Source organism: Xenopus laevis, chromosome 7S (genome assembly GCF_017654675.1).
Source record: "Xenopus laevis strain J_2021 chromosome 7S, Xenopus_laevis_v10.1, whole genome shotgun sequence".
NCBI classification, from domain to species: Eukaryota; Metazoa; Chordata; class Amphibia; order Anura; family Pipidae; genus Xenopus; species Xenopus laevis.
The window spans coordinates 112,581,995-112,597,771 of NC_054384.1; the positions used below are offsets into that span (position 1 = coordinate 112,581,995).

Below are 15,777 nucleotides of genomic sequence, written 5' to 3' on the forward strand. Positions count from 1 at the left end.
TGGGTATCTCTGTATCAGGAGTAATGACACGGGGTGAGTGGGTATCTCTGTATCAGGAGTAATAACACGGGGTGAGTGAGTATCTCTGTATCAGGAGTAATAACACGGGGTGAGTGGGTATCTCAGGATGAAACCATATGGTGAAATGAAACACAGACACAAGTCTCCGTGGGGGGAGGAGCATGTGATGCCAGTCGATGCCAGGGAATGCCATTTGGCTGAAGCACCAGGGAATATAATGATGTGCCCAACCCATAATAACCCGACTGTGTACAAGTGACTCAGTAGCAGGAAGTGATTATTTCATGGGGCGCAGCCATGTCTGTGAAAGGAGATAACTGTATTTATGGGGTGAAATTAGATTTCTGGGGTGACTGTTATAAAGTAGAGGAACTAAGAACCAAGCAGGTAGCTTGGGAGTCACTGGGGCCCAGGAGTGTGGGAATCTGCCCCAGTGATCTTACAATCTAAGACCCCTATCACATTCCCATTAGTCTCTGTCCCATTGAGCTTACAATCTAAGGCCTCTTTCACATTCCCATCAGTCCCTGCCCCAGTGAGCTTACAATCGAAGGTCCCTATCATATTCATATCAGTTCCTGTCCCAGTGAGCTTACAATCTAAGGTCCCTATCATATTCCCATCAGTTCTTGCCCCAGTGAGCTTACAATCTAAGGTCCCTATCACATTCCCATCAGTCCCTGTCCCGGTGAGCTTACAATCTAAGGTCCCTATCACATTCCCATCAGTCCTTGTCCCAGTGAGTTTACAATCTGAGGTCCCTATCACATTCCCATCATTCCTTGTCCCAGTGAGCTTACAATCTAAGGTCCCTATCACATTCCCATCAGTCCCTGTCCCAGTGAGTTTACAATCTAAGGTCCCTATCACATTCCCATCAGTCCCTGTCCCAGTGAGCTTACAATCTGAGGTCCCTATCACATTCCCATCAATCCTTGTCCCAGTAAGCTTACAATCTAAGGTCCCTATCACATTCCCATCAGTCCCTGTCCCAGTGAGTTTACAATCTAAGGTCCCTATCATATTCCCATCAGTCCCTGTCCCAGTGATCTTAAAATCCAAGACTTCTATCACATTCCCATCATTCCCTGTCCAGTGAGCTTACAATCTAAGGTCACATTCCCATCAGTCCCTGCCCTAGTGAGCTTACAGTCTAAGGGCTTTATTGCAAGTAACAGAGACTACTGAAGCAGCATCTCTATTTTAGAGTATTGTTCTGGATGGAGGTATTGCTTCCCCTTTAATGCCCATTAGTTGCTGCTTGTTGAGCTTTGGAGGTGCAGTCACAGTGCAGACTGAGGGGCCCTGGGGCCCGGGGGACATTTCCTGTCTGACAAAACCTCAGGAATCTGGAGAATCTTAATCTTCACAGAGACTAGATGGGAACGTGACTTGCGCTAGTGATTGGCACACGAGGCTTTGTGCTGCGTCTGACCTTGGCTACTGGTCACGTCCCGCTCTATGCCAGCCCCATCTTCCCATAGTGGCAGCTGTCAGTTTGTATTATCCAGGTCTGTGGCCCCTCCGTGTGGCACATGCATTAGGGGTTTGGCCTCTGATCTTTCCTTTCAGCAGCAGCTCTGCCCCAATGCTTCTAGCAGGGAGTTATTGCCCCACCTTGACCCATCACATGGAGACTGGCACTGAGACTGGCACTGAGACTGACACTGAGACTGGCACTGAGAGTTGCAGTGAAACTGGCACTGAGGAACTGGGAGACTGGCACTGAGACTGGCACTGAGAATGACACTGAGACTGGCACTGAGACTGACTGAGACTGGCACTGTAACTGGGAGACTGGCACTGAGACTGATGCTGAGACTGGCACTGAGACTGGCACTGAGAGTTGCAGTGAAACTGGCACTGAGGAACTGGGAGACTGGCACTGAGACTGGCACTGAGAATGACACTGAGACTGGCACTGAGACTGACTGAGACTGGCACTGTAACTGGGAGACTGGCACTGAGACTGATGCTGAGACTGGCACTGAGACTGGCACTGAGACTGACACTGAGACTGGCACTAAGACTGACACTGAGACTGGCACTAAGACTGACACTGAGACTGGCACTGGCACTGAGACTGACACTGAGAGTTGCAGTGAAACTGGCACTGAGGAACTGGGAGACTGGCACTGAGACTGGCACTGAGAATGACACTGAGACTGGCACTGAGACTGACTGAGACTGGCACTGTAACTGGGAGACTGGCACTGAGACTGACACTGAGACTGGCACTGAGAATGACACTGAGACTGGCACTGTAACTGGGAGACTGGCACTGAAACTGGGAGACTGGCACTAATTCTGACACTGAGACTGTCACTGGCACTGAGACTGAAACTGAGAGTTGCAGTGAAACTGGCACTGAGGAACTGGGAGACTGGCACTGAGACTGGCACTGAGAATGACACTGAGACTGACACTGAGACTGGCACTGAGACTGACACTGAGACTGGCACTGAGACTGGCACTGAGACTGGCACTGAGACTGACACTGAGAGATGCAGTGAAACTGGCACTGAGGAACTGGGAGACTGGCACTGAGACTGGCACTGAGAATGACACTGAGACTGACACTGAGACTGACTGAGACTGGCACTGTAACTGGGAGACTGGCACTGAGACTGGCACTGAGAATGACACTGAGACTGGCACTGTAACTGGGAGACTGACACTGAGACTGGCACTGAGAATGACACTGAGACTGGCACTGTAACTGGGAGACTGGCACTGAAACTGGGAGACTGGCACTGAGACTGACACTGAGACTGGGAGACTGGCACTGAGACTGGGAGATTGGCACTGAGACTGACACTGAGACTGGCACTGAAACTGGGAGACTGGCACTGAGACTGGCACTGAAACTGGGAGACTGGCAATGAGACTGGGAGACTGGCACTGAGACTGGCACTGAGACTGACAGTGAGACTGGCACTGTAACTGGGAGACTGACACTGAGACTGGGAGACTGGCACTGAGACTGGCACTGAAACTGGGAGACTGCACTGAGACTGACACTGAGACTGACACTGTAACTGGGAGACTGGCAATGAGACTGGGAGACTGGCACTGGGAGACTGACACTGAGACTGGCACTGAGACTGGCACTGTAACTGGGAGACTGGCACTGAGACTGGCACTGAAACTGGCACTGTAACTGGGAGACTGGCAATGAGACTGGGAGACTGGCACTGAGACTGGCACTGTAACTGGGAGACTGACACTGAGACTGGCACGGAGACTGGCAGGAGTTCCATAAAGGCGCAGGCTGCCCGGTCATGTGACTAGTGTCTGGCACCCATACTGCTGCTGTCTCACACCCATCCTGCCTTCTGCCAGTGGGGCACTAATAGACACTCTTAGAAATAAGTAGACCAATTGCAACTTCCATGTACCTCCATGTGTTTTATAATAAAAATGCAGTTCCCCTTTAAGGGTTTGGCACATCCTGAATGTGAAATGGGGCTGGTGAGTGGCAGGGGTGGGAATTGGGGCTCCTCCTGTTTAGCGGCAGCTACATGGTGCAGTGCAGAGAACCCACAGTGCAGCAATTGACTTTATTCGTTTGGGGGACATAACATGGCTGCACTAGGGCCCCCCATTACTATATACAATTATGTGCACCGCCCCCGTGTATCAGATGTGAGTTTGTTCCCCCCCAGCAGTGTTGCTTCATGTGTGCAATCAGAAGTAGTGATTTTGCTCATGGGCAACTCCCAGCATAGAGAGGTCATTACTATATAGTAGGGAAGAGGGAAGTGAGTAAGTAGTAGAGGAGAGCAGGAGATAGTAGAGAAGAGGAGAGTGAGTAAGTAATAGAGGAGAGCAAGAGATAGTAGGGAAGATGATAGTAGAGATAAAAGAGAAGAGGAAAGTAAGTAAGTAATAGAGGAGAGCATGATTAATTACTAAGTATTAGGGAAGAGGGAAGTGAGTAAGTAATAGAGGAGAGCAGGAGATCATTACTAAGTATTAGGGAAGAGGAAAGTAAGTAAGTAATAGAGGAGAGCATGATTAATTACTAAGTATTAGGGAAGAGGGAAGTGAGTAAGTAGTAGAGGAGAGCAGGAGATCATTACTAAGTATTAGGGAAGAGGAGTGTGAGTAAGTAGTAGAGGCGAGTACAAGATCATGATAACAATATAAACGGATCAACTAAATGTATCAATTTAGAAGAGTTTACAGGGTCGGCGACCCCCCAGAGCTACTTTAAAAGGTGAAAATTGAAACTTTACACTTCAATATTAGAAAAACAGTCACAAATAGAAAATAGAAAGTAATTGGAAAAAGTCTTTATTTCTGGGGAACTGACTGAAACCAACTGAGCTGAAACAAGTGTTTGAAGGTGAACTTCCCCTTTAACACAGTTTAGCACCCCTACATTGCTGACCCCCAAAACAATATAGAATAACCCTATAGAGCTGGAGGCTGACGTGACTAATTACCAGTAGACGGCGGATATTAGAGCCTGTGATTCCTCTAATCGGATCAGAACTTTATCCCCAGAGCTTGAAATTCCTGGAGACCAGCGGCTCTTTCTAAATCCTGAGCCCAATCACATGGGACTTAACCCTCTCCCTGCCTCATCTTTGCACACTCACTGTCTCCCTATATACTCTATATACTGTTGTGTTTGTGGGACTCCAGTAAGGTCCAATTTGATGGTTGATTGAAGGAATGTCCTTGTGTGTGATTGGCTCAGAAGGACAAGGCAACTGTATTTATTGCATTTATTTAGCAGGCGGCTTGGAAACCAGTGCAGTCAATTCCAGTGGCTGGTGCAGCCAAGGACACTTGCATAGAACATACAGTCTGGCCTAGGCTACATGTATCCCTCAGCTCTTGTACAACTACTACTCTCTGTAAGTGCTGATAGCCTGCGTTACATTGTCCCTAATATAATGGCTGCTGTGTAGAGCAGGAATGTGCCCCGGGGCAGACAAGTCTTCCCAGTAGGAAAATCTCATGGGCAATTATCCTCTTCTGCCCCTGACCCAGAACTTGTCTGCTGGGAGTGACTATTTGCCCACGTTGGACCCATTAAGGGGCATCACACCCTCCATTTGGCTCGAGCTTGGATGTGCCACACGGGCTCTTATATTGTGATGGACATAATTGGATGCCCCTCCCCCAGCAAATTAATTGTTCCACCAAAGGGCTCAGTTTCCTATTCCAGCTTTCACTCTTTTCCTCAAGTCACCCTTTCCTTCCCAGCATTCCCTTCACCCATTCCTTCCCAGAATTCCCTACACCCTTTCCTTCCCAGCATTCCCTACACCCATTCCTTCCCAGAATTCCCTACACCCTTTCCTTCCCAGCATTCCCTAAACCTATTCCTTCCCAGAATTCCCTACACCCTTTCCTTCCCAGCATTCCCTACACCCATTCCTTCCCAGAATTCCCTACACCCTTTCCTTCCCAGCATTCCCTACACCCATTCCTTCCCAGAATTCCCTACACGCTTTCCTTCCCAGCATTCCCTGCACCCTTTCCTTCCCTACACCTATTCCTTCCCAGCATTCCCTACACCCGTTCCTTCCCAGCATTCCCTGCACCCTTTCCTTCCCAGCATTCCCTACACCCATTCCTTCCCAGAATTCCCTACACCCTTTCCTTCCCAGCATTCCCTGCACCCATTCCTTCCCAGCATTCCGTGCACCCTTTCCTTCCCAGCATTCCCTACACCCATTCCTTCCCAGCATTCCCTACACCCTTTCCTTCCCAGCATTCCCTACACCTGTTCCTTCCCAGAATTTCCTACACCCTTTCCTTCCCAGCATTCCCTACACCCATTCCTTCCCAGAATTCCCTATACACTTTCCTTCCCAGCATTCCCTACACCCATTCCTTCCCATAATTCCCTACACCCTTTCCTTCCCAGCATTCCCTGCACCCATTCCTTCCCAGCATTCCCTGCACCTGTTCCTTCCCAGCATTCCCTGCACCCTTTCCTTCCCAGCATTCCCTACACCCTTTCCTTCCCAGCATTCCCTGCACCTGTTCCTTCCCAGCATTCCCTGCACCCTTTCCTTCCCAGCATTCCCTACACCCATTCCTTCCCAGAATTCCCTACACCCTTTCCTTCCCAGCATTCCCTGCACCTGTTCCTTCCCAGCATTCCCTGCACACTTTCCTTCCCAGCATTCCCTACACCCATTCCTTCCCAGCATTCCCTACACCCTTTCCTTCCCAGCATTCCCTGCACCCGTTCCTTCCCAGCATTCCCTACACCCATTCCTTCCCAGCATTCCCTGCACTCATTCCTTCCCAGCATTCCCTGCACCCGTTCCTTCCCAGCATTCCCTACACCCATTCCTTCCCAGCATTCCCTGCACTCATTCCTTCCCAGCATTCCCTGCACCTATTCCTTCCCAGCATTCCCTACACCCTTTCCTTCCCAGCATTCCCTACACCCTTTCCTTCCCAGCATTCCCTGCACCTGTTCCTTCCCAGCATTCCCTGCACCCTTTCCTTCCCAGCATTCCCTACACCCATTCCTTCCCAGAATTCCCTACACCCTTTCCTTCCCAGCATTCCCTGCACCTGTTCCTTCCCAGCATTCCCTGCACACTTTCCTTCCCAGCATTCCCTACACCCATTCCTTCCCAGCATTCCCTACACCCTTTCCTTCCCAGCATTCCCTGCACCCGTTCCTTCCCAGCATTCCCTACACCCATTCCTTCCCAGCATTCCCTGCACTCATTCCTTCCCAGCATTCCCTGCACCCGTTCCTTCCCAGCATTCCCTACACCCATTCCTTCCCAGCATTCCCTGCACTCATTCCTTCCCAGCATTCCCTGCACCTATTCCTTCCCAGCATTCCCTGCACCCATTCCTTCCCAGCATTCCCTACACCCATTCCTTCCCAGCATTCCCTGCACTCATTCCTTCCCAGCATTCCCTGCACCCGTTCCTTCCCAGCATTCCCTACACCCATTCCTTCCCAGCATTCCCTGCACTCATTCCTTCCCAGCATTCCCTGCACCTATTCCTTCCCAGCATTCCCTACACCCTTTCCTTCCCAGCATTCCCTGCACCCGTTCCTTCCCAGCATTCCCTGCCTGATCCTGCCCCAGTTTAATATAAGGCATGAGATCGAGCCTTGGGCTCCTTATTCCATAATTAACATAATAATAACGATATTGATTCGACAGGGAGGTCACATGTATTTCCTATTATGTGGGAATATATTATGAATTATTATTATTATTATTATTAGCCAGTGATGAGTGATCTGTGTCTCTTCGTCCCTCACAGGCAGGTCAGCGGTACTTGGCTATTGGTTATTTTACAGCTATGGGTGTTACTCCCTCTGCCTCAGTCCCTTGGTCCCAGAAACAGGGATTTGGGGGTTATTCTGCAGTATTGGGGATACACTGTCACATGTTGTGGCTACAAAGTGCCAGATTGTCTTTGCCATGGACAGAACACACAGAGTCTTAGCAGAGGTATCATCACTATTGTCTATTTTGTGTCACCCTCATAGTGATTCAATGTATTTCCTATACCGTCTGTGCTGGGCGAGTGTTCCATAAAGCCACTACCTCTGTGCTGTGCCCCTCCCCCGTTGCCTCGCCTGTTACATAATGACAATGTACCCCTCCTTCCCCAGGTATTCTCCATAGTAACGTCACCGTGTCCAGGCAACACCATAGCTGCCCCCCCAGCCTGCTGCTGATTGGCCGCTGTCAAGTCTAATACCCCCCCCAGTGCAGGCATAAAGACTTTTGTTCCCTATTAATCTGGCCTATAATTAGTTCCCCGGCCTCCTCCTCTCTCTCCTCCATAAACAACCCCCCCCCAGACACAGTTTGGCCCTGCCCTGAGAGATGTGGCTACTACCTGCTCAATGTGACTCCCAGGGAGGGTTTCTGGAAAAAAATACCTTCCTTTCTATATTCCTGCCGTTTTTTTCCTATTAATAACATTGGCATCAAGCATCGTTTTTACCTGCCAATACTGTAAAATAACGGCCAGGTGGCAACCCGACTCCCAGGCCAGTGTCCCCCCTATTCATTGAGTCACAGTAGCCACAGGTTTTATTTCTCCCCTCCCCCCCTGCAGTCACATGGGGCAGACATTGATCCCACAGGTCACCTGGGGTCAACACATTCATTACTTGCACCATCCTCTTCCTCCCATTGGCCTAAATCTGCCTCTCAGCTCACACACATATATATATATATATCGCCCTAATACGCTGCAGCGCAGTACAACCAGGGACCCTGGAGCTTGCGCTCTAATGGAATGCTGCGTCTCTGTGTCCAGGGATACTTGCAATAAGCTTAAGGAGAAATTTAAGGGGAAATTAACTGATGTGACCCCCTGTCCCGTGTGCAAGTGGGTTCCAGAAATCAGTAGCGCAGAGAGCACACGGGGTGTGAGCGCAGGACATGTGTGTGACATGTTACTTCAATACATGTTATTAATAATAATTGTATTAAAAACAATAATAATAATAATAATAATTGTATTAATAATAATAATAATAATAATAATTGTATTAATAATAATAATTGTATTAATAATAATAGTATAGGGAATATAATCACTATATATAAATATATAAGGGAATATAATCACTATATATAAATATATAAGGGAGTATGATCACTATATATAAATATATAAGGGGGATATGATCACTATATATAAATATATAAGTGGATATGATCACTATATATAAATATATAAGGGGGATATGATCACTATATATAAATATATAAGGGGGATATGATCACTATATATAAATATATAAGGGGGATATGATCACTATATATAAATATATAAGGGATATGATCACTATATATAATATATAAGGGATATGATCACTATATATAAATATATAAGGGGATATGATCACTATATATAAATATATAAGGGGATATGATCACTATATATAAATATATAAGGGGATATGATCACTATATATAAATATATAAGGGGATATGATCACTATATATAAATATATAAGGGGGATATGATCACTATATATAAATATATAAGTGGATATGATCACTATATATAAATATATAAGGGGATATGATCACTATATATAAATATATAAGGGGATATGATCACTATATATAAATATATAAGGGGATATGATCACTATATATAAATATATAAGGGGATATGATCACTATATATAAATATATAAGGGGGATATGATCACTATATATAAATATATAAGGGGATATGATCACTATATATAAATATATAAGGGGATATGATCACTATATATAAATATATAAGGGGGATATGATCACTATATATAAATATATAAGGGGATATGATCACTATATATAAATATATAAGGGGATATGATCACTATATATAAATATATAAGGGGATATGATCACTATATATAAATATATAAGGGGATATGATCACTATATATAAATATATAAGGGGATATGATCACTATATATAAATATATAAGGGATATGATCACTATATATAAATATATAAGGGGATATGATCACTATATATAAATATATAAGGGGATATGATCACTATATATAATATAAGGGGGATATGATCACTATATATAAATATATAAGGGGGATATGATCACTATATATAAATATATAAGGGGGATATGATCACTATATATAAATATATAAGGGGGATATGATCACTATATATAAATATATAAGGGGATATGATCACTATATATAAATATATAAGGGGATATGATCACTATATATAAATATATAAGGGGATATGATCACTATATATAAATATATAAGGGGGATATGATCACTATATATAAATATATAAGGGGATATAATCACTATATATAAATATATATGTATATAGTGACCTTTGTGTAGATAAATATGAATTAAGCTGGGCTGATGCCCAAATTATCCCCCTGTAGGGCAGTCAGATGGGGGGGGTCAGTATCAATTGTACAAACAGAAATGGAAGGTCACGTGGAGGTGTGAGGGGTCAGCTGGGCAGGGAATGGGCACATCAAAAGCTCCTGACGGAATCTCCTCACAGAGGTCACTGCTGAGTGGGAACTGGTATATGTACTGTATATGTGTGTGTGTGTGTATATATATATGTGTGTGTGTGTGTATATATATATGTGTGTGTGTGTATATATGTGTGTGTGTGTATATATATGTGTGTGTGTGACACTAGTGTGTAACAGTCACGTCCCTACTCACAGCTGTTACACTGGGGCTAATTAGTGGCTCTATTTGTGTAACACGACACATCTGATTTAGGAGTGAGTGTGAGTTGCACAAACATAGGAAAGAGTCATTATTAGTATTAGTTGTATTTGTGTGTAACGTCCCCATGTGGCATTTCCTACCCCCCCACACACACACACTACATCGGGGGGGGGCAGATTTAGGGCCCAGAGTGATGTCATTGATCCCTAGTTGGCCCCCAGCTCAGTATTACACTGTCTGTACATGAAATGCTCTGTATCTGATTGGTTGGGCTGATCCAGTCACTTGTTGCCCCCCCACCTTATTGATCTCTGCCCCCCCCCCCCATACACAGGCTGGTGAGTGTCACTGTGGAACGGCCCAGTGGCAACTTACCAACCCCACAAAGGCCACGCTGGGTATTTCTGTATCGAGAGCAACAAATTGCTTGTGACTAACTGGCGCCATTATTCCCTATGGAAAAGCTCAATGTTGGTCACACGAGCAATTTCCTTCTGCCCTTCAGGGGCCCCCGAGAGAGGAAGGAGAAGCAAAGGAGGGGGACACCCGTATTATTGTGCAACTGCTTTGGTGCTTGTGTGTCAGTGTGAGGGGGGGTCGGCAGAGAGTAAATGGAGGTGAATTCTGTTTCCCTGCAGATCATTTGCTGCTATTGAGGGGCAGTGACAGCGCATCCAGTAACCCCCAGGCTCTTCTTTATTAATCCAACGAAACTAACGAAATAAATACATATCTTTCCTGCCCATTGACTCAATGTCATGTTTAGCTCTAGGGCCACGGGGCCCCTACTGGGATCAATGACATTCACTTTGCACTTCCCCCATTCATCTCTATTGATTGGCCGTTTGTCTTTTCCAATCAGTCTGTCAGTCAGGAGACGTCTCCTTTGGTTCCGTGGGTTTGTTCCATAGTGAAACCAAATCAGACCCGGCCCATTCCAGAGCCTGAACCCCCAGTGCACAACTCGCTCCTCTCCCAACTCCTCTCATCTCATTCATTATGGAAGACACACAGTGAATAATTCAGTATATTGGCAGCACCTTCCTGCCCAGCCTCCCCCTCCTTCCCAGACTGAAATTACTGTTAGTGCTTGTGTCCTTCACCCCCATATATAGTACCCCCATATTTAGTTTCCCCATATATAATTCCCCACACCTGAGCATATGTATGTTACTCTCCAACATATCTGCCCCTGCTCTGCACTCAATATACAGAACCCCCTTACCCCTCACTGCACCCCAGTATATACCAGCAGAAACCCTTACCCCTCCCTTTAGCACTGAACCCCAGTATATACCTTCAGAACCCCCTTACCCCTCACTGTAGCACTGCACCCCAGTATATACCAGCAGAACCCCTTACCCCTCCCTTTAGCACTGCACCCCAGTATATACCTTCAGAACCCCCTTACTCCTCACTGTAGCACTGCACCCCAGTATATACCTTCAGAACCCCCTTACCCCTCACTGTAGCACTGCACCCCAGTATATACCAGCAGAACCCCCATACTCCTTTCTATAGCACTGAACCCCAGTATAAACCTTCAGAACCCCCATACTCCTCACTATAGCACTGAACCCCAGTATAAACCTTCAGAACCCCCATACTCCTCACTATAGCACTGAACCCCAGTATAAACCTTCAGAACCCCCATACTCCTCACTATAGCACTGAACCCCAGTATAAACCTTCAGAACCCCCATACTCCTCACTATAGCACTGAACCCCAGTATATACCTTCAGAACCCCGTTACCTCTCAAATACTCAATATTTCCCTATACACGGGCATCTGGTAAGAAGAAGACAAGCTGTGAGTGTCTGTGGGTAATTCCCAGGTCGCTCATTGTACCCCTCTTTGTCTCTATACCAGGTCCCCCGCTATTCACTATGTCAGTAGATAAGGTGATTCTCAGCTGGGGGACATTGCTGGGAGGGACGGGAGCTCTTGACTTGGGGCATTAGGGTTGGTGTTGGCAGAACTGACAGACAAACTGGCACTCACTATACCAGGACTGGGCATCTGACCTTGGCACACGCAGAGCTCACGGGATTATAGTCACAGAAAGCTTCATTCCCATTGGTCCTGCTCTGACACATGATGACAGGGAGTAGCAGCAGCAGCTCATTGGGCCTTTCCATTTGGGCCCATAACTGACTCCGTAGGGACCAGCAATGAGGTGGTAGCTGGCAGGGAGTTTGGGGCCTTAAACTGATCATAATATACAAATGTGATGGTTAAGTTGCCCTTAAAACATGAATGTATTGGGTGCAGGGGCTCCTCTCCCCCTCCGTGAGCCCTGGGGGCATTACTGCTCTGATAAAGGGAAATAAAGGGTTAAAGAAAGCAGAAGAGCAGCCGGTGCACTGGCCATTATGCCACCTAAGGTGCCCCCAACTCACTCACCTGCTGCAGACTGTAAAGCTAGTGATGCTACTGTGCTGTATGTCTCCTCTGCTTCCTACCACAGAATGTGCAGCGTAATGGTGACATCTCACTGCATCAGCATGAACAAGCGGTTGCCACTACTGATACAGCCAGTCAATATTTACTCTCAGTCATGTACCAACTTGCACACGCACCTACATGCACCTCCTTATAGTTTGCTGCCCGGGGGACCCTTCCTTGTCTGTAGAGCTCTCTCCCTATAGAAGTCTAGTGATACAATTGTGCTGCACAGTTGTTAATGAGTTACACTACCTGTGTGGGTCTGTATTTAGCAAGTGCCAGTTCTGACTGCCAGTGTCACTGAGGCCTCTCCTCTCTCATTCACATTATCTGCCCTTGTGCATATTCCCCAGCACTGTACCCAGGGTATTGCACACGGACATGAGAGGGGCCGCGGGACTGGGGGGGACCCCTAAAGCTACATTTAGAGGGGCAGACTCCACCATGAGCTGCACTTCATAGACATGACAGAATGAACTGCATCTGTACAATAGATTGCCAGCAGAACTACAACTCCCATCATCCTTAGCTGTCCCACGGGTACAAGGGCAAGTTGTCAGATTTGTTAGGCGTTGGCTGCAAACTTACAGCATTCCTATGTCACTACTTCATTCACTGAAATTGCACCTGTCCCTGTTGTTTTGGTGGCACCCACGTTTCATGTGATGAGGAGGAGGAGGATGATGAAAGGAATGTGCTGAGTGGCTGAACATTGTAACGTTCCATTGCCAGGGTATTGCCTCAGCCTCACCATTGTGATCTCTACAAGCTGCTGATGTCACTATTGTATCAACCTTCATCCGCCAGTCAGCTCACTGCCAGTTCTGAAGAATCTGCCCCCTATGGTGAATTCTGGTCTTTTAGTTCAGAGACTCAAAGGAGGTGTTTCTGGCCCTTCTCAGTTCACATATATAGTGAATCTTGTACCCCCTGTTGTAAAATATAAGGATATTATAAGCGACAGAAGAGTTTCATCAGCATATGAAGGTTGAGGCCAACAGGACATGGAATATCCTCATAATTTACTACAGGGAGCAGCTTATTTAATATAATATAGAGGTTTTGATAAGTCGTGACATCACTGAGCACCATTAATAAGAATATAATTTACAAAATATTTATGGTTCTTGTGTATTATACGCAAATACACTCAGGTAATCAGACAAGTCCTCCTCTACAGGTGCAGAGTGTAAGCTCTTGGGCACAGATTTATCTTTTCTTAACCCCAGCCAGGCTGGTTGTGTGTGTGTGTCTACTGCACAAGTGGTCATAGAGTTAAAGGGAAACATACAGAATGTGCAATAAAGAAACCTATATTAGAAGACATGCCTCCTGAGCCACAAGGCTTACAATCAGCTTGGGCTATGGGCATATCAGTAGTAACTGAGGGAAGTTTAGGAATAAGGGAATATACAGGTGTCCCATGATCCATATCCTTGATTTCACCCTTAAATTTGTTGGCAGGGGCCACGGTAACCCCCAAAGCCAAGAGGAAAGATGTGATTCAGTGAGAGGAACGTGCGGGACCTGCCGACTGCTTTATGGTCTGATGAGTCATTTCCACAGAAACATTAGAGCAAATCTCTCTTCCCTCCCCTCAGCGCTCAGCTTGTCTGTCTGAGATGTGCTGCTCCCCCCAGTCACATACACACCCTCAGCTGCCCCCACTCATCTCAACTGCCCCTCCTAACTGCCATCTTCTCATGCCAACTGCCCCTCCTAACTGTCCTTTCACATCCCAACTGCCCCTCCTAACTGTCCTTTCTCATCCCTACTGTCCCTCCTAACTGCCACCTTCTCATGCCAACTGCCCCTCTTAACTACCCCCTTACACATTGGATGTGCCCCCTGAGATGTGTAGGAACCTCCCAACTGTCACCTACACACACCTATTTGCCAGACAAGTACAAAAACTCCCAGTCAGGGGCCAAACACACCAAACAGACTAAGGAACTTCATCTCTTGACTTGGCCTCCAGCAACCATTTTGGATTCCCACAAAAAAGTCAGGGGATGCTGGGAGTTGTAGTTCAGTAATGGCTGCAGAGGTGTTGTACTGATTGTACTCAAAGGGAAACTCAGCAGTTGTTTTAGCGCAATGAAAGATCATTATGAGCAGCTTCCTAATATCCATTTCTATGGGTGGCTATAAATATATATATATACTGTATAGAATGATATATATATGTGTGTGTGTGTGTAACTGCTATTGCCTGCCTCTATGTATTCTCTGCACTGCTGCTTCTGACTCCTAATAAGCAGCCAATCTGCAGGGGTAACAGACAAACTGATGTCATGGGATAGAACAGGCGTAAGCAGCTTGGAGGGTCCTCACATGTGACCTGTCCCTTATTATAGACCCTGTGTGTGCGCAGGAGACTGACCCTTCCCTTGCGCCATAAATAGCCCAGGATATAAGATTCCAGCCAGGGGTCCCCCCCCATTACACCCTCCCCCCACCCAATAGTCTGCGTCACAATGTTTTTGTCTTATCTGTGTCTGTGGCCTGTGTGAGCCTTCCTTGTCTATCGGGGGTTATATATTTATATCCTGTGTATATAACATTGGGGGCCCACCCCACATAGTATAGACATGACTCCCATAATTGATAATAATCCAGTGTATATAGATGGAAGAGTTGTAAAACCGCATATATTATATTTGAATGTGGTAAGAACTGTGTTATTTCCATGTAAATATGCAGCACAATTAATTATATTGTTAAAATATCATTTGTGAAAATAGTTCCAACTCTAATTGTAGCACAGTTGTAACCTTTGTATTATATAGTTTATATAGATATGAGTGCAGGCCGAATATCTAGATGTGAGTGTGAGTACAGTGTATATAGAGAGAGAGAGAGTCTATAGTGGTGCACTCGCAATACAAGCAACTGCCTGGGTGCTGGTTATAGCATAGTTTAATAATCCAAAAAATATAAAACCGCACTACAAGGTCTTGAAATAGTGAAAACAGTGGAAAGTTTATTTCTGAAATAAACTGTCCACTGTTTTCACTATTTCAAGACATTGTAGTGTGGTTTATATATATATATATATATATATAAGTACAGTAGATAGAGGTGTATAATATATATAATATATATATAAAGTACAGACA

At 45.9% G+C, this 15,777-nt stretch overlaps 1 protein-coding gene across 1 annotated transcript in view; it reads left to right on the forward strand.

Annotated features, from left to right (window-relative positions):
- slc2a1.S (solute carrier family 2 (facilitated glucose transporter), member 1 S homeolog) overlaps positions 1-15,777 on the forward strand; it is a 51,072-nt gene that overhangs the window by 19,865 nt on the left and 15,430 nt on the right. The gene's annotated exons all lie outside the window — the stretch shown is intronic.